This window comes from Zea mays, chromosome 1 (assembly GCF_902167145.1).
Source record: "Zea mays cultivar B73 chromosome 1, Zm-B73-REFERENCE-NAM-5.0, whole genome shotgun sequence".
Taxonomy (NCBI): domain Eukaryota; kingdom Viridiplantae; phylum Streptophyta; class Magnoliopsida; order Poales; family Poaceae; genus Zea; species Zea mays.
The window spans coordinates 300,422,606-300,440,941 of record NC_050096.1 but is presented as its reverse complement, the minus strand read 5'-3'; the positions used below and the strand labels follow the sequence as shown (position 1 = coordinate 300,440,941).

The window sequence follows — 18,336 nt, the reverse complement described above, 5'->3', positions numbered from 1 at the left end:
TGCATGCAGCTGGTAACAGATTTTTATGTAGTATACCGAATTGTATAATTATCTACACAGTGTAGCATATTTAGTATCAGTATATAGCATAAAGTGGTCATTACGAGTCTAGTTGCATGGCTGTTGCAGCGATCCTAAATTTATGGAGGAAATAAATTATTTAAAATAAAAACTGTCACACATATCTTTCCTAAATTTACGCGCATGGAAGGGAACTTGTTTGATTCATGCATGCATTTTGCCATAATTTTTGGATCTATATAACCGCATGCATGCGACTGTCATGTTTTTCGGATCTGCCATAAAAATAGGATCGTAATAACAACCTACTAGAGCTATCAACCTCTCACATTGGCTCGGTATATACGCTTATAATTGAGGGATTTTATGCTCAAAACTTAAGGTTATTACGCTCCAACCTGGAGATGCGTCCACCAGCGATTCCGGTAGTGCCGGCATGGATCATATTTAGCCCCCCTATAATCTTGCACTACAACTCCTTTCCTGTTGAACTTTCTCAGAAGCCATCACTAAAATGAAGCTTGAGGGATTTGCATAAATAGATAGGGTTACCTTTTGTGTGCAGCGACCAGCTTAGCATGCAGAACATATTCAGAGGGCATCACCACACGTTTTCGGACAAAGATGAGTTGAATCCTGACAGGTCCATCCAGCTGCCACCCGGAGGAATAGCGTCGCCACCAGCACTACCGGCGTTGCCAGTGCCTGCTCCATTGTTGCCACTTGCACCACCGTTGCTGCCGCCACCGTCCCAGAATTGGGGGTTTCCAGGGAGACCAAGGAACTCCCTTGGTGAGCTGCTTGCCATCACCGCGGACGTTGGGTTGTCCTCCATCTTCACTAACGTAAGCTGCGTGATCAGCCTTGCTGAGCTGGGCACCTTGGAGTCGCCAAACATGTGGTCGGCGAAGCCGGAACCTTCCCCACCATGGCCTTCCACGTTGAACGGGTAAATGCCAGACATTGGCGGTTGCACGGTGTCGGGGCGACCGCTTAGGAACGGGAACTGGTGTCTCTGCGGCAGGCGCCACTGATCCAGCCCGGCGGCGACAGCGCCGAACTGGTGCTAGTCCATGGGGTCCAGCGAGCTCAGCCCGGGGAACCCTAACCGTGACGCGCCCGTGTTGTAGTGATGATCCCCGTCGGTGAAAGGGTGGTGCAACGAGGCTAGGAAAGGCAGCTGCCCTCCGTGCCCCTGGTGAGGCAGCTTGATGCTGGCGGCGCTGTTGCCGCCGGTCGCGGTGGACGAGGTGGACGACGATGTCCCGCTCGCTCTTGAAGCGGAGGTGGCCGACGACGAGTTGGACGACTTGGTGCGCTTGTTGCGGCGACACCCGCCACCGACAGGGATGTTCCGAAGCGCGCCGCCACGAGTCCAGTAGCGACGACACGTCTTGCAGAAGTGGCGCGGCTGGGAGAGCGAGTAGTTGTTAAAGTAACAAAACTTGGTGTTGGTGGACTCGCAACGCGGGCACTTGAGCCCCGGCTCCGGCTGCGGGATCTTGGCGAGCCTAGCCCGCTCGGTCATGGAGCCCGACCGGATAACGGAACCACCGCCAGTTGGCCCACTACCGTCGCTCGTGCTGCCGCCGCTCGCGGCGACCACAGCCGCCATGTTAGGACGAGGAGCCATGAGAGCCCCAACACGAGCAGGAGGTGGCATCGACGGCAGCTGATGATGGTGCGCATGCGCGTCGACGTTGCCGCCTCCACCTCCTCCGGTGCCACTTAAGGTGGCCATGGTGAGCTTGTTGTTGCTGAAGAAAGGAGCGTCATTTCCAAATCACACAACAATTAAAGAGAAGAAAGGCACGCGAGGTGAAATTGATATCAGCGAATGAAACCAAAAGTGAGATGGCATGGTATATTCAAGCAAAGAAGAGAGATTTCGCAAAAGAGCATATGAATATTTCCTCTCCATTCCCTCCCCACCTCTATGGTGGCCAACGAGGAGGAGACAAAATGAAAAGTCGCGCGCGCAAAAGAAGCGAAAGCAGTTTTGAGGGCGGAAATCTTTACCTGCTGTTGCGGCTGGTGCTGGTGCTGGTGCTGGTTCCAATTGGGTGAATCAAGGTAGACAGGAACCGAAGAAAATACCATGGTATAGAATTGATTTCCCTTTGATCTTTTGCTACTTGTGAGTGAGTGAGAGCTTCTTTTCCTGGTTTTGTTTGTTCCTCGCATGCCACACTCGCACTGCCTCTCTACATGCGACTAACTGGAAGACGAAGAGGGCGGAGAGAAGGGTCTGCCACCCGGAGAGAGGAGGTGGAGAAACACTAAAGCTAGGGGAAGAAAAAGGATGGGATCATGAGGAGGGCGCGCGAAAGCGAGTGGAATAAAATTAAGGGCTCCTTTGGATGACCCAATCTCTGGAGGGATCCCAGCCCAATCCGCGTGAGAAATAAGACCGCGTCTTCTCTTTCCCACACATCTCGGGCTACTGTTTGGATGAGACACAGGCCAAAATGCCACGGGCCTTTTTATTCCTAACCCTGTCAATCCACGGGGAAGTAAAAAAACTAGTCCCCACTCATGTTTCTCGTTCCATTCTCGTGGTGGCTCTCGGCCTCTCATTTCGTCCGTCACTCCCACAGTCCAGCAGCACCTATGGCGGCTAGGGTTTGCGTCGGCGGCTAAGAACCATTGCTGCTCACGCGCCCACGCTCCATCGCCTCCATCCCCACTCGCCCAAGCTCCATTGCCTCCATCCCCACTCGCTCACAGCTCTGCATCGCCGGGACGTGTCGGCAGTGGATCCGGAGCCGGTGACGCGATCTGCAGCTACGAAGGAGAGAGGTAAAAGGAAGAGGGACGTCTACTTTGACGCGGTGCCGCGGATGTGGTGGCCGCCAATGGCTTGAGCGCGCGGGAGCGAGAGAGGGCGACGAGCAGGCCGTATGCGGGAGCGCCAGCGGATTGAGCGAGCGACAGAGGGAGGAGGGCCTGTGGGCCTTTGCCTAGCGACATCGGCAGTCCGCCTGCAGCCGCGGATTCTGCCTGCGGCTGCGTCTCTGGCTCTCGCCCCGACCGACTTTTTCAAGGGAGGAGCGGCTGCAAGCAGCGGCAGCGCATAAAGAAGTCGTTATCTTGAACGTGCATCGGTAGATTGCGCGTGGGAGCGGGAGAGGGCGACGAGCAAGCCGTATGCGGGAGCGCCAGTGGCTTGAGCGACCAGAAGCTCGTGCTCGGCGAGTGGAATTTGTGCGTGGGAGCAGGCCGTATGTGGAGGCCGTGTGGAGGCAAATTATTTTATTCTTTTGTGTTGTTCGACCATATAATATATTATTGTAAACTCACTTCTCAATTAATATGCAGTGATCAGCAGACGACACTGCTCCCTGACACTAGGATTTCGCTCAGAACAGAAGCTACCACGGTAACTCACTTCTCAATATGATAATTAATTCATCAGTTTATCTGTTTATCTGTTTATCACTTACTATTTTTTAATACTATAACTAAGTTATGTACTATTTGCAACTCTTAGATAATGGGCTCTAGTGACAAGATTATGGAATATCGAAAGGAAAAATTAGGAAATTCATGCAATTACAACAAAAAGAAGACGATGAATTGTTTTTGTAATAGTTCCTTCCATACTTCAGTGCCTTAATGATGAGAAAAGGCCAGTTTATACTTCTGAATATACTGGTGCTAAAAATATGAAGGAAATTCTAGAGGGGCATGAGAGTTGGTGTAAGTTAGAGTTTCGTATGAAGAAAAAGGATGGGATCACGAGGAGGGCGCGCGAAAGCGAGTGGAATAAAATTAAAGGGGAATGGGGGTTCGTTCATTCCCCCTTCATGTATTGTCGGCGTTTCGACCCCGGGGGTCCCTGGACCGACGAGTAAATTGTCGCTACGTGTCCCATCCCAGATGGGTCGGCACGAGATGGAACACAAGGGGGGGGGGGAAAGGGAACCGCGGCTCGTGTTATCCTGCGCCCAGGCCGGATGCGCTTCCAGTAGGGGGTTACAAGCGTTCGCGAGAGAGGGGGAGAGCCTGCTCGTCATCCCGTCCTCCCGCGCGGCCACCTTCTCGTACGAGGGCCCTGGACCTTCCTTTTATAGATGTAAGGAGAGGGCCCAGGTGTACAATGGGGGGTGTAGCAACGTGCTAACGTGTCCGACAGAGGGGAGCCAGAGCCCTATGTACATGCCGACGTGGCTGTCGGAGAGGTCTTAGTGCCCTGTTCATGTGATGTCGTGGCCGTCGGAGGAGCGCTTGAGCCCTGTAGAAGCACAGCTATCGGGGTTGTCGGGTCCTTGCTGACGTCTCCTTGCTTCCGTAGGGGGCTGAGAACCGCCGTCGTCATGGGAGCACGCGGGGTGCCATCATTACTTGTTTACCGGGGCGAGCCAGATGGGACGTCGGTCTTGTTCCCCGTAGCCTGACCTAGCTAGGGGTAGGGTAATGATGTACCCTCCTGTAACATGGTCGGTCCGAGCCCAAGGTCGGGCGAGGCGGTGACTCCTCCGAGGTCGAGGCTGAGTCCGAGCCCTGGGGTCGGGCGAGGCGGAGACCGTCCTCCGAGGTCGAGGCGGGGTCCGAGCCCCGAGGTCGGGCGAGGTGGAGCTTCCTATGGCGCCTGAGGCTGGAATCTGCTCCTGTCAGCCTCACCCTGGCGGGTGGCACAACAGTCAGAGCAGGGCAGACAACGCTGTTTTCCTATCAGGTCAGTCAGTGGAGGGGCGAAGTGACTGCGGTCACTTCGGCCCTGTTGACTGAGGAACGCGCGTCAGGATAAGGTGTCAGGCGATCCTTGCATTGAATGATCCTGCGATACGGTCGGTTGGCGAGGCGATCTGGCCAAGGTTGCTTCACTGCGAAGCCTGCCCGAGCTGGGCCTCGGGCGAGTCGAAGGTGCACCCGTTGCTTGAGGAGGCCCTCGGGCGAGGCGTGAATCCGCCTGGGTCTACTGTTCTCGCCCGAGGCTGGGCTCGGGCGAGGCGAGATCGTGTCCGTTGAGTGGACGGAGCTTTGACCTGTATTGCGCCCATCAGGCCTTTGCAGCTTGTGCTAATGGTGGTTACCAGCCGAGTTTAGGAGTCTTGGGGTACCCCTAATTATGGTCCCCGACAGTAGCCCCCGAGCCTCAAAGGGAGTGTTGGTACTCGCTTGGAGGCTTTGTCGCACTTTTTTGCAAGGGGACCGGCCTTTCTCGGTTACATTTTATTCCGCGCCGGGTGTAGCCCCTGAGGCCTCGGAGGAGTGGTTTGACTCCTCCGAGGTCTTAGGGCCTTTTGTGACGCCTCGGCCGGTCTGGTTGTTCCCTCATGCGATCTAGTCGTAGCCCGGGTGCATGGTCAGGTTCCGAGTTCTCGAGCTGGTATGTTGACGCTGTCAACGGTTTGGCCGGAGCCGGGTTTGCGAGAGCAGCCCCCAAGCCTCTGCACAGAGCGAGGGGACGGTCAAGGACTGACTCAGCTTTTATCATACGCCCCTTCGTCGCCTTTCCGCAAGGAGGAGGGGGGAAAGCGCCATGTTGCCCTCGGAGGGCGCCGAACATGGTGTCTCCGGTGAGTTGCTAACGGGTGATCCGAGTGGACGCCCATGCCCCGTTCGATAAGGGTCGGCTAGTGGCCCAGAGGCGCGCTCCAAAAGTACCTGCAGGTGATTTGCCAGACCAAGTCCCGTTTGATAGGGTCCGAGGGCTCGATGCCTCCCTCTGATGGGATTCCGTTACAGAATCGCTCCTGCTGGTCTCGGAAATGTCCTAGGGTACCTCGAGAGTGTGGCCCGAGCCTCGACCATGTATCGGACATACCCAGAGTCATCCCTCGCTCTGCGTGTTCTGAGGCGGCTGTCGAACCCTTCGGGGGGCCAGCCTTCGAATCCCTGATCAGTAGTGGGCGCGGAGCCCAAGTGGCCTGAGGCGGCTGTCGAACCCTTTCGAGGGGCTAGCCTTCGAACCTCTGACTAGTAGTGGGCGTGGAGCCTGAGTGCTCTGAGGCGGCTGTCGAACCCTTCCGAGGGGCCAGCCTTCGAACCTCTGATCAGTAGTGGGCGCGGAGCCCGAGTGCTCTGGGCGGCTGTCGAACCCTTCCGAGGGGCCAGCCTTCGAACCCCTAATTAGTAGGAGGGCTCAGGGCCCGCTTCCTTCGCGGAGAAGGATCCCTTTCGGAGTATCCCTTTCCCGGTTCCTGTAGCAAGAGAGAGAAAGGGGAAGAGGAAAAGGATACAAAATTGAACGATGTGGCGCACCTTTTTTGACTCGGTCATCATGGCGGAGGTGAAGCGTCGCCCGCTTCGCCTGCCAAAGGTGTCGCTTGCCCTGTCGCAGAGTTAATGCGACGGGACGGGTGGTTCACGGGGCAGCCGTTGCGCGAGCCGTTCGAGGGACGGAACACGGGCGCGTCGTCTTCACGCCGTGGGAGAGGGCTCCCCTGCTGCTCTAGGAGGGGACGTGAGCCTGCAGACGATTTGACTGCTGCTTCCGCCCGCCTGCCGCCGCCATTACTGTCGGCCCACTTTTGGCCATATCGACCGTCGTGCCTTCTCCCGCAGCTGACTGACCTGTGACCAATGTGCTTGGTTGGCACTTTTGGGCCATGCACAGGGTTGCCTCGAGTCGCGGCACCGGTTCCGCAGTCGAGAAGGCGCGACATTGGCGTAAGTGGCGGTGCAGTTTTTCGCACGTAGTGACCGGCGCGCCAGTTACATGACGTGTGGGCCTGGGCCTCCACGCTGGATGCGTTGAAGTCGAAAGGGTGCATCCCCGTGGTGTAGTTGCATGCCGCCTGCATGGTGGTCCGCCCTTTCACCCGCTGGTTTAGGCGAAGATGGAGGAGTGCTTGTAACCGCCGGACGGTTACATGCTCCGCGCGTGGCGGTTTGTCTTCTTCTGTCCGGGCCAACATGCATGACGTGTGGGACCCAGACCCCATGTCGTAGGGGAAGGACCCTAGAGCGTATTGGTGAAGACTTAGTTCGCGACGCCTGAGGATGCGAGTGGGGAGAGTCGCCTTTAAAAAGGGATCGACCCCCTGGGTGGTAGCCACGCCTTCACACTCCCATCATGCATTGCGTCCTTCCACCTTCCGAGCCCCCGGATGGGGAGTGCCCGCGTTGCTTTCGTCTTGTTGCCGTTGGAGGAGCGCAACTTCGTGGAGGTTGGCACCTTTCAGCCATTGCTCGGCTTCAAGGATTTTCATCAGGCAGCCCGACTGCATCCCCTCACTAATGGTCACGCAGGAGGGTGACCACTGGTTCGATGGTGGGGAGAAGCAAGTCGGGCTGCGGCCTTTGCCCCGCCCTCAGCTTCAAGGATCTTCATCATCCTTGCTGGGGCAGGGGGCGAGCCAGGGCCTGCCTTCGCGTGGGCTGGCGTCCCGCTTCTTCCTCCAACATCTTGGGGTGGAAGCCATCCTCCAGCTCTGCGGAGGAGGCGTCCTCTAGCCATGCGGGGGCAAGGCGAACTGCTGCTGCTCGGCCAGGGTGCAGCATTCCGTCCTCTGTCCGGGCGACTGTGGCCAGCCGCACCGGAGGGTCCCACAACACGTCGTACGCCGTGAGGGCGGTACTCGTGTTCTGGGACGGTCCCGTTCTCGTTTTCATGGTGAGAACGGGGGTGAGGACCTACCGGTGCGCTTTGGGGCGGCCGGCGCTCGCTGGTGCGGTGTTGGGGGGCAGGTGGACGCCACCGTCGGTGCTGAGGTGGTGGCAGCTGGAGAAAGCTTCTCCGCCGACGAGACCGTCAGCGCCACCCGCGGACCGACCCCTGGCTCCTTGGCTTTGATATCTGGTTCTCGTCCTCCGCGAGGGGACGCGAACGAGAGCCTTCCAGCGGTAGCGTCCGCCCTGGGACCATTGCTGTTGCTGTAGAGGTCGCCGGCGAGTTACCCGGAGTTTGTCGTCTCGCAGGCCCTCCAATGTGGGGGTTGTTCGTATCCGCGGGAGTGGAACTGGAGTTCCGTTTGTAATGGCACTTTGAGTGCCGGTGTCTGTTCATTGTGGCTGTCGGGGCCTGAACATCTTGGTATTTTGGGTGCGATACCGTGTTTCTTCCTCATTTCAAGCACCAGGACTCGCCTGTCGGCTAGCTGAACCGCTTAACCAAGTGTGAGTTGCCCTGTGCGGAAGGTGACAAGTGAGGTATCCGTATCCCGGAGGCGTAGGAGTCCCTTGGCTCGGTCGACCTTGTCGCCCGAGGCTTCTCTTGCTCAGTTAAAGAAACCCTCGGCCGCTCTGCGATGAGCAGGAGCCAGAGGCAGCGGTGTCTGCATGGACAGAGGCGGAGTTGGCTCGAGAAGAAACTTCGTCGGCCCAGGAGCAGGTGACTTCCTAGGCCGAGGAGGCGTAGCAGCGGCGGCTGGAACCTGGCCAGGTCGTCAATTGGCGGGACCGACGCCAGAGTCGGGCTGCCGAGGCCATGAGCCGGGCTGATGTCCTCGGGGGACAGCTGGCTGAGGCTACGGAGCGGCCGGTCAAGCCGTCTGCTTGGGCCGGGTTCCTGGAGGAGACCCTGGCGGCGATGGCCCAGGCGCGGTGCTGACATCTTCCTTCGAGGTGGAGATCCTTTGCCCGTGTCACTGTCCGAGGCCGGGCCAGATTCCGCCGAAGGTGGAGACGATGTCGAGGGTGCTGCTGCTCCCCCTATTGATGTCTGAACCTGCAGGAACAGTTTGTCTGTAATGTGTGTGTGTTTTTTGCGGCCGCCGAGGCCCAAACATGTCATCATCGTGTTATAAAGCTGTGTTTCTTTTCCCCTTGTTTCGAGTATCAGGACTTGTTTGTCGGTAGCAGAATCGCTCATCCGAGCGAGAGTTACTTATCGCGGAAGGTGATGAGTGAGGTATCCGTATCCCGGAGGCGTAGGAGTCCCTCGGCTCGGTCAGCCTCGCCGCTTACGTGTACTCTTGCTCATCTGCAGGATTCTGTTATCAATATAGTCGAGAAGGCACGAAAAATCGTTTTGGCAGAAAAGTTTTCAAGCGTTAAGACTTGTTCAGTCAGTAGAATTGCTTATCCGAGCATGAGTTACTTATCGCAGAAGGTGATGAGTGAGGTATCCATATCCCGGAGGCGTAGGAGTCCCTCGGCTCGGTCGGCCTTGCCACTTAGGTGTACTCCGCCGTTTTCAGGAACCCGCTATCAAAGTAGTCGAAAAGCGCGAAAGATGTTCTGGCAGAAAGACTTTTTCCGAGGAAAATTTTGACGCAGAGGGGGTTCCCCCTTCTAGCCCCCGAGGGAGGGTCGGGCTTTGCCGAGGCAAGGCTGACCCTTCCTTGATGGTTAGACTCTATTTGTGTATGTAAAGACAACGAGGCATATGAACGACTTGAAAACATCTTAAGGGTAAAAGCGACATAGCTGTCGGATGTTCCAAGCGTTGCTGTAGACCTCGCCATGACTGTTGGCCAGCTTGTATGTTCCGGGCTTCAAAATCTTGGCGATGATGAACGGCCCCTCCCAGGGAGGTGTGAGCTTGTGGCGCCCTCGGGCGTCTTGTCGTAGCCGAAGCACCAAGTCCCCCACCTGGAGGTCTCGGGACCGAACCCCTCGGGCGTGGTAGCGTCGCAGAGACTGCTGATACCACGCCGAGTGTAGTAAGGCCATGTCCCAAGCCTCTTCCAGCTAGTCCAGTGAGTCTTCTCGACTGGTCTGGTTGCTTCGGTCATCGTACGCCATTGTCCTCGGGGAGCCGTATTCTAAGTCTGTAGGCAAGATAGCCTCGGCCCCATAGACTAGAAAAAACGGCGTGAAGCCCATGGCTCGGCTTGGCGTCGTCCTCAGACTCCAGACCACCGAGGGGAGTTCCTTCATCCATCGCCTGCCGAACTTGTTGAGGTCGTTGTAGATGCTCGGCTTAAGTCCCTGCAAAATCATGCCGTTGGCACGCTCTACCTGCCCATTCATCATGGGGTGAGCTACGGCGGCCCAGTCCACCCGGATGTGGTGGTCCTCGCAGAAGTCCAGGAACTTCCTGCCAGTGAACTGGGTGTCGTTGTCGGTGATGATGGAGTTCGGGACCCCAAAGCGATGGATGATGTTGGTGAAGAACGCCACCGCCTGTTCGGACCTGATGCTGTTTAGGGGTCGAACTTCAATCCACTTGGAGAATTTGTCGATGGCGACCAGCAGATGCGTGAAGCCCCCGAGTGCCTTCTACAAGGGACCGACGAGGTCTAGACCCCACACAGCAAACGACCAGGTGATGGGTATTGTTTGCAGGGCCTGAGCGGGCAGGTGTGTCTGCCTTACGTAGAATTGACACCCTTAGCAGGTGCGTACAATCCTAGTGGCGTCAGCCACCGCGGTTGGCCAATAGAAACCTTGTCAGAAGGCGTTTCCAACGAGGGCTTGAGGCGCTGCGTGGTGACCGCAAGCCCCCGAGTGTATTTCTTGCGATAGCTCCTGACCTTCGGCGATGGATATGCATCGCTGGAGGATGCCTGAGGGGCTGCGGTGGTAGAGCTCCTTTTCGTCACCCAGCAAGACAAACGACCTGGCGCGCCGCGCCAGTCGCCGAGCTTCGGCTCTATCGAGGGGTAGCTCTCCTCGGTGGAGATATTGCAGGTACGGGGTCTGCCAATTTCGATTAGGCATGACCCCATCCCTCTCTTCCTCGACGCGCAGTGCCTCACCCTCGGCGGCCGAGGGTGCCTCGGGCTGGGCCGAGGCCTCCCCGGGCTCGGGCGTGTCGTCGGTCTTGACGGAGGGTTGATGTAGGTCTCGGGAGAAGACGTCCGGGGGAACCGTTGTTCGCCCCGAGGCTATCTTAGCCAGCTCGTCCACAGTCTCGTTGTACCGTCGAGCAATGTGGTTGAGCTCGAGCCCATAGAACTTGTCTTCTAGGCGTCGAACCTCATCGTAGTAGGCTTCCATCTTCGGGTCGCGGCAATGGGAGTTCTTCATGACTTGGTCGATGACGAGCTGTGAGTCGCCACGAGCGTCGAGGCGCCGAACCCCTAGGTCGATGGTGATGCGCAACCCGTTAACCAGAGCCTCGTACTCGGCCACGTTGTTCGACGCCGGGAAATGGAGGTGTAGCACCTAGTGAGGTGCTTCCCGAGGGGTGAGATGAAGAGCAGGCCCGCACCCACTCCTGTTTTCATCAGCGACCCGTCGAAAAACATGGTCCAGAGTTCCGGTTGGATCGGAGCTGCTGGAAGCTGGGTGTCGACCCATTCAGCCACAAAGTCCGCCAAGACTTGGGACTTGATGGCCTTTCGAGGAGCGAACGAGATTGTCTCGCCCATGATCTCCACCGCCCACTTTGCAATCCTACCTAAGGCCTCTCAGCACAGGATGATCTCCCCCAGGGGGAAGGATGACACCACAGTCACCGGATGAGACTCGAAGTAGTGTCGCAACTTTCGCCGCGTCAGAATTACCGCGTACAGAAGCTTCTGACTTTGCGGGTAGCGGATTTTGGTCTCGGATAGTACTTCACTGATGAAGTAGACCGACCTCTGGACGAGCAATGCATGCCCTTCTTCTCGTCTCTCGACCACGATCGCGGCGCTGACCACCTGAGTGGTTGCGGCTACGTAGATCAAGAGGGCTTCTCCCACAGCGGGGGCACCAGAATGGGCGCGCTTGTAAGGAGTGCCTTTAAGTTCCCGAGGGCTTCCTCGGCCTCGGGGGTCCAAGTGAAGCGATCGGTCTTCCTTAAGAGGCGGTACAGGGGTAGGCCTCTTTCGCCAAGGTGCGAGATGAAGCGGCTCAGAGCCGCAAGGCATCCCATGACCCTTTGTACTCCTTTCAAGTCCTTGATAGGCCCCATGTTGGTGATGACCACGATTTTCTCCGTGTTGGCCTCGATGCCCCGCTCGGAGACGATGAACCCCAGGAGCATGCCTCGGGGCACTCCGAAGACACACTTCTTGGGATTGAGTTTCACTCCCTTCGCTCTCAGACACTTGAATGTAATTTCAAGGTCAGTGAGGAGGTCAGAGGCTTTCCTCGTCTTGACTATGATGTCATCGACGTAAGCCTCGACCGTTCGGCCAATGTGCTCCCCGAACACGTGGTTCATGCACCTTTGGTATGTCGCGCCTGCATTCCTTAAACCGAATGGCATAGTAATATAGCAGTACATGCCAAAGGGTGTGATGAAAGAGGTCGCGAGTTGGTCGGACTCTTTCATCCTGATTTGGTGATACCCTGAGTAGGCATCAAGGAATGACAGGGTTTCACACCCAACAGTGGAATCCACGATTTGATCGATGCGAGGCAGAGGGTAGGGAACCTTCGGACATACTTTGTTTAGACCAGTGTAGTCTACACACATCCTCCATTTCCCACCTTTCTTTTTCACAAGCACAGGGTTGGCTAGCCATTCGGGATGGAATACCTCTTTGATGAACCCTGCAGCCATCAGCTTGTGGATCTCCTCGCCTATGGCTCTGCGCTTTTCTTCATCGAATCCACGCAGAGGCTGCTTCATGGGTCGGGCTCCAGCTCGGATATCCAGCGAGTGCTCGGCGACATCCCTCGGTATGCCAGGCATGTACGAGGGACTCCACGCAAAAACCTCGGCGTTCGCGCGGAGAAAGTCGACGAGCACTGTTTCCTATTTGGGGTCGAGCTCGGAGCCGATCTGGACTTACTTGGAGGCGTCGTTGCTGGGGTCAAGAGGGACGGACTTAACCGCCTCTACTGGCTCGAAGTTGCCGACGTGGCGCTTCGCATCTAGCACCTCCTTGGAGAGGCTCTCCAGGTCGGCGATGAGGGCCTTTGATTCGGCGAGGGCCTCAGCGTACTCCACGCACTCAATGTCACATTCGTACGTGTGTCGGTACGTGGATCCGACGGTGATGACCCCGTTGGGGCCCGACATCTTGAGCTTGAGGTAGGTGTAGTTGGGGACGGTCATGAACTTGGCGTAGCATGGTCTCCCCAGCACTGTGTGGTAGGTTCCTCGGAACCCGACCACCTCGAACGTGAGGGTTTCCTTTCAGAAGTTGGAGGGAGTCCCGAAACAGACGGGCAGATCGAGTTGCCCAAGGGGTTGGACGTGCTTCCCGGGGATGATCCCGTGAAAGGGCACCGCACCGGCCCGGATCGTGGGCAGATCGATCTGCAAGAGCCCGAGGGTCTCGGCGTAGATGATGTTGAGGCTGCTGCCTCCGTCCATGAGTACCTTGGTAAGCCCGACGTTGCCGATGACGGGATCGACAACGAGCGGGTACTTCTCCGGGCTCGACACGCGGTCGGGGTGGTCGCCCTGGTCGAAGGTGATGGGCTTGTCGGACCAGTCTAGGTAGACTGGCACCGCCACCTTCACCGAGCAGACCTCCCGGCGCTCCTGCTTGCGGTGCCGAGCCGAGGCGTTCGCCACTTGCCCACCGTAGATCATGAAGCAGCCGTGGACCTCGGGGAACTCCTCTGCTTTGTGGCCCTCCTTGTCGCTGTCATGGCCTTTGCCACCTTCCGCCGGGGGCCCGGCCTTATGGAAGTAGCGCTGAAGCATGACGCACTCCTCAAGGGTGTGCTTGACGGGACCCTGATGATAGGGGCACGACTCCTTGAGCATCTTGTCGAACAGGTTGGCCCCTCCGGGAGGCTTCCGAGGGTTCCAGTGCTCGGCGGCGGCGACAAGATCTGCGTCGGTGGCGTCGCGTTTCGCTTGCGACTTCTTCTTGCTCTTCTTCTTTGTGCCACACTGAGCGGACGCCTCGGGGACGTCTTCCTGCTGGCGCCCCTGAGGCTGTTTGTCCTTCCGGAAGATGGCCTCGACCGCCTCTTGACCAGAGGCGAACTTGGTGGCGATGTCCATCAGCTCGCTCGTCCTGGTGGGAGTCTTGCGACCCAGCTTGCTCACCAGGTCGTGGCAAGTGGTGCCGGCGAGGAACGCGCCGATGACTTCTAAGTCGGTGATGTTGGGCAGCTCGGGTGTGCTGCTTCGAAAATTGCCGGATGTAGTCCCGCAGGGATTCTCCTGGCTGCTGGCGGCAGCTTCGGAGATCCCAGGAGTTCCCAGGGCGCACGTATGTGCCCTGAAAGTTTCCGGCGAAGGCTTTGACCAGGTCGTCCCAGTTGGAGATCTACGCAGGAGGCAGATGCTCCAGCCAGGCCCAGGCGGCGTCGGAGAGGAACAGGGGGAGGTTGCAGATGATGAGGTTGTCATCGTCCGTTCCACCCAGCTGGCAGGCCAGCCGGTAGTCCGCGAGCCATAGTTCCGGCCTTGTTTCCCCCGAGTACTTGGTGATGGTAGTTGGGGCTCGGAACCGGGTCGGGAACGGCGTCCGTCGTATGGCCCGACTGAAAGCTTGCGGACCAGGTGGTTCGGGCGAGGGGCTCCGATCCTCCCCGCTGTCGTAGTGTCCCCCACGCCTGGGGTGGTAGCCTCGGCGCACCTTCTCGTCGAGATGGGCTCGACAGTCGCGGCGGTGGTGCTCATTGCCGAGGCGACCCGGGGCTGCAGGCGTTGCGTCCCGCGTGCGCCCGGTGTGGACCGAGGCTTCCCGCATGAATCGGGAAGTCGCGGCGCGATGCTCCGGGGGGTACCCTTGCCTTCGGGAGGCAGAGCTTTCGACCCGTCGGACCGCGGCATCCTCCAGGAGATTCTTGAGTTCTCCCTGGATACGCCACCCCTCGGTGGTGGATGGCTCTGACATCGCTCGGAGTAGTATTGCTGCTGCAGCCAGGTTCTGGCCGACCCCACTGGAAGCCGGGGGCAGCCTTGCCCTGGCATCATCGGCGACGCGGTGCTGGACGTCCTGGGCCAGATGACGCGCTTCTCCGGCTAGCGCTCGACCTGCCCACTCCTGCCCGATGTTTTGCCGGAGCTGCACAAGTTGTCTTGCTTCCTCGTCGATCTTGGCCTGCATCTTGCGGATTTGCTCGAGCTGTGTGTCCTAACCCCCCGCAGGGACTGCGACCACAGCTAGCTCCCAAAGGATGTCAACGCGAGGCGCAGGCCTAGGGGGATCGCCGTCCTCCGGCATACCAAGGTGGTTGCCTTTGTCGAGACCCCCTAGACCGACGTGGAAACATTCGCGACTTGGGCCACAGTCCTCGTCGTCAAGGCTGTGGCCACCATCGGAGCAATCGGAGAGGCAGTAGTCACATGCGGTCATGAAGTCTCGCATGGCACTGGGGTTACCGAGCCCGGATAAATCCCAACCAGAGTTGGGCTCGTCATCTTCCTCGGAACCCGGGGCCCGTAGGTCGAGACGGCCGTCAGTCGGTCCCAGGTTGACCACATATGGTACCCCGGAAGGTTAGGATATGCCTTTATGAAAGCGTCCACCGAAGCGGGGTCGCTTGGTGGGTCGACGCTGAATCTAAAAGGCACAGGGTGGAAAACGGACGGTACCTCTTGATCGACGGATGGTGACAAAGTCGCGTCGGGGACGGACTGCACCGTTATCTCAGGTACGAGGCTAACGCCCAGCAAGTCCTTCGCGAGCGTGCTGGCGTCATCCGTCCGCTTGGGGTTGGCGTGTTGCGGGGAAACGACGCTCGTCTTCGTCTCAGACGCGAGGTCAATGCCCGACGTGTCCCCCGCTGGGGCGCCGACGTCGTTGACTCGCTCGACAGCCAACGAGGTGTCGCCTCCTGCTTGGCCATGGTTGCCCCGCCTCCTCCTCCTGCGGCAGGGAAGGTGATGGGACAGGCCCGGATGCTGCTCTTCCGCCATGGGGGGAAGACGTCGTCGATTCCGCCGCCGTCGGGCGGGCTGACGGCCGTCGTTGTCGTCGTCGTGCGGCGGAATAAGGAGTACCATGTCGTAGCTGCCGTCGAGGGACATGAACTCGAGACTCCCGAAATGGAGCAGCGTCCCGAGCTGGAGAGGTTGCTGGAGACTACCCATCTGGAGCTTGACGGGAAGCTGTTCGTCAACACGCAGCAGGCCCCTACCTGGCGCGCCAACCGTCAGCGTTTCGACCCCGGGGGGTCCCTGGACCGACGAGTAAATTGTCGCTGCGTGTCCCAGCTCAGATGGGTCGGCGCGAGATGGAACACAAGGGGGGGAGGGAACCGCGGCTCGTGTTATCCTGCGCCCAGGGCGGATGAGCTTGCAGTAGGGGGTTACAAGCGTTCGCGAGAGAGGGGGAGAGCCTGCTCGTCAGCCCGTCCTCCCGCGCGACCACCTTCTCGTACGAGGGCCCTGGACCTTCCTTTTATAGATGTAAGGAGAGGGCCCAGGTGTACAATGGGGGGTGTAGCATCGTGCTAACGTGTCCGACAGAGGGGAGCCAGAGCCCTATGTACATGCCGACGTGGCTGTCGTAGAGGTGTTAGTGCCCTGTTCATGTGATGCCGTGGCCGTCGGAGGAGCGCTTGAGCCCTGTAGAAGCACAGCTGTCGGGGCTGTCGGGTCCTTGCTGACGTCTCCTTGCTTCCGTAGGGGGCTGAGAACCGTCGTCGTCATGGGAGCACGCGGGGTGCCATCATTACTTGTTTACCGGGGCGAGCCAGATGGGACGCCGGTCTTGTTCCCCGTAGCCTGAGCTAGCTAGGGGTAGGGTAATGATGTACCCTCCTGTAACGTGGTCGGTCCGAGCCCAAGGTCAGGCGAGACGGTGACTCCTCCGAGGTCGAGGCTGAGTCCGAGCCCTGGGGTCGGGCGAGGCGGAGACCGTCCTCCGAGGTCGAGGCGGGGTCCGAGCCGCGGGGTCGGACGAGGCGGAGCTTCCTATGGCGCCTGAGGCTGGACTCTGCTGTTGTCAGTCTCACCCTGGCGGGTGGCACAACAGTCGGAGCAGGGCAGGCAGCGTTGTTTTCCTGTCAGGTCAGTCAGTGGAGGGGCGAAGTGACTGTGGTCACTTCGGCCCTGTTGACTGAGGAACGCGCGTCAAGATAAGATGTCAGGCGATCCTTGCATTGAATGCTCCTGCGATACGGTCAGTTGGCGAGGCGATCTGGCCAAGGTTGCTTCACTGCGAAGCCTGCCCGAGCTGGGCCTCTGGCGAGTCGAAGGTGCGCCCGTTGCTTGAGGAGGCCCTCGTGCGAGGCGTGAATCCGCCTGGGTCTACTGTTCTCGCGCGAGGCTGGCTCGGGCGAGGCGAGATCGTGTCCCTTGAGTGGACGGAGCTTTGACCTGTATTGCATCCATCAGGCCTTTGCAGCTTGTGCTGATGGTGGTTACCAGTCAAGTTTAGGAGTTTTGGGTGTACCCCTAATTATGGTCCCCGACATGTATCTATTTTTTTGTTTGCTTGGGTGTTACCGGAGACGTCACAATACATATATAATGGATGTGAAACATGTGGGAGAGGAGGGCAAAGGAGAAGGGACTTCATTAATTCCTTAGCTTGTAAAGGATGCAATGGGTGAGATTGATGGGTGTAGCTAGCAGCAGAGAAAGAGAGAGTGTGAGGGTGGTGGTGATGAGCTAGGGAAGCAAGAAGGGGGCCGGTTTTATGCATGAGGAAAGTTGGAAACCCTAGGGAGGCAGCAGGAAGAGGTGGTGACGCCTGTGGTGCTACTGTTTGGAAGCTAACGCTGTCTTGTTCATCAGCGTGTTGTTTGCTCTCTCTCTCTTCCCTACTTTCCCAAACGACACACCCACACACCGGACACGGCCACACTGCAGCGCGCAGGTGCCTGAGCAGCAAAGCGTGCACTGGCCATGCATGCATGTCCATCACACCCTGGCCAGTGCCCACCCTCCACGCCGGCCATGTAGCGGAGCCCAGCATGGCGGCTGACAATGGATCTCGACGAACGATGGCATCCCGCGTGGCGACGATCATATATCGAGGGCATGCATGCATGGTGGGCACCCGATCAACGTCACGGCCGCTGGCGCCTGGCGGCGTCGCATCATTCTACGACTACGCATAGTGCGCGTGTCGCTGGTGGCATCTTGTTGTCTACATGCATGTGTCTTCGGGCCGGCGGCGACCCCACGACGGAGACGGCGACGATAGATACATGAGTGCATGATGATACCACCCAAATTAAAAGAGAGGCAAAGGCGAGGTGCGGACAGCGCTGCAGGGGATAGCTAGCTAGCTAGGCAGCCGCGTCATCCATCACTACTGCACAAAGCGGCGTTAATTAGGGACCGATTATTAGTAGTCGATTTCCAACTGATATTGTATAACTAGAACTAAAAATATTTTAGTCTTTTATTGTATATGATGAGTACACCGATCACCGATATATGTTCTTTCCGCAATGGATTTCTCTATGTACGTACCACTTATGGAATCTGCATGTTTATGTTTGAAGTATTCTTTGACTACTGGCTTTGGCATGACTACAACCTTGTCATACTCGTATATATAGTACTTCTTTGTAATTGTGTCTATACTTACTTAGAACATGTATAACCCATTTAATATGAGCTTTTTTTTGGGTCTCTATGAGTTAATTAAAAAAACAATAGACATACTCTTCGCGAAGAACATACCT

At 57.8% G+C, this 18,336-nt stretch overlaps 1 long non-coding RNA gene and 1 pseudogene across 2 annotated transcripts; one reads left to right on the top strand and one right to left on the bottom strand.

The window, feature by feature from the left end:
• Positions 1-364: 364 nt before the first annotated feature.
• LOC103644254 (dof zinc finger protein pseudogene) lies at positions 365-3,049 on the bottom strand (annotated as a pseudogene). Its single transcript, NR_163832.1, has 2 exons — positions 2,041-3,049; positions 365-1,778 (listed from the first exon to the last, which is right to left on the bottom strand). The product of NR_163832.1 is annotated as a dof zinc finger protein pseudogene (transcript).
• On the top strand, positions 2,571-18,075 carry LOC103644255 (uncharacterized). Its single transcript, XR_561564.1, has 3 exons — positions 2,571-3,225; positions 3,340-3,400; positions 17,513-18,075. It is a non-coding gene; the product is annotated as an uncharacterized lncRNA (long non-coding RNA).
• Positions 18,076-18,336: the final 261 nt, after the last annotated feature.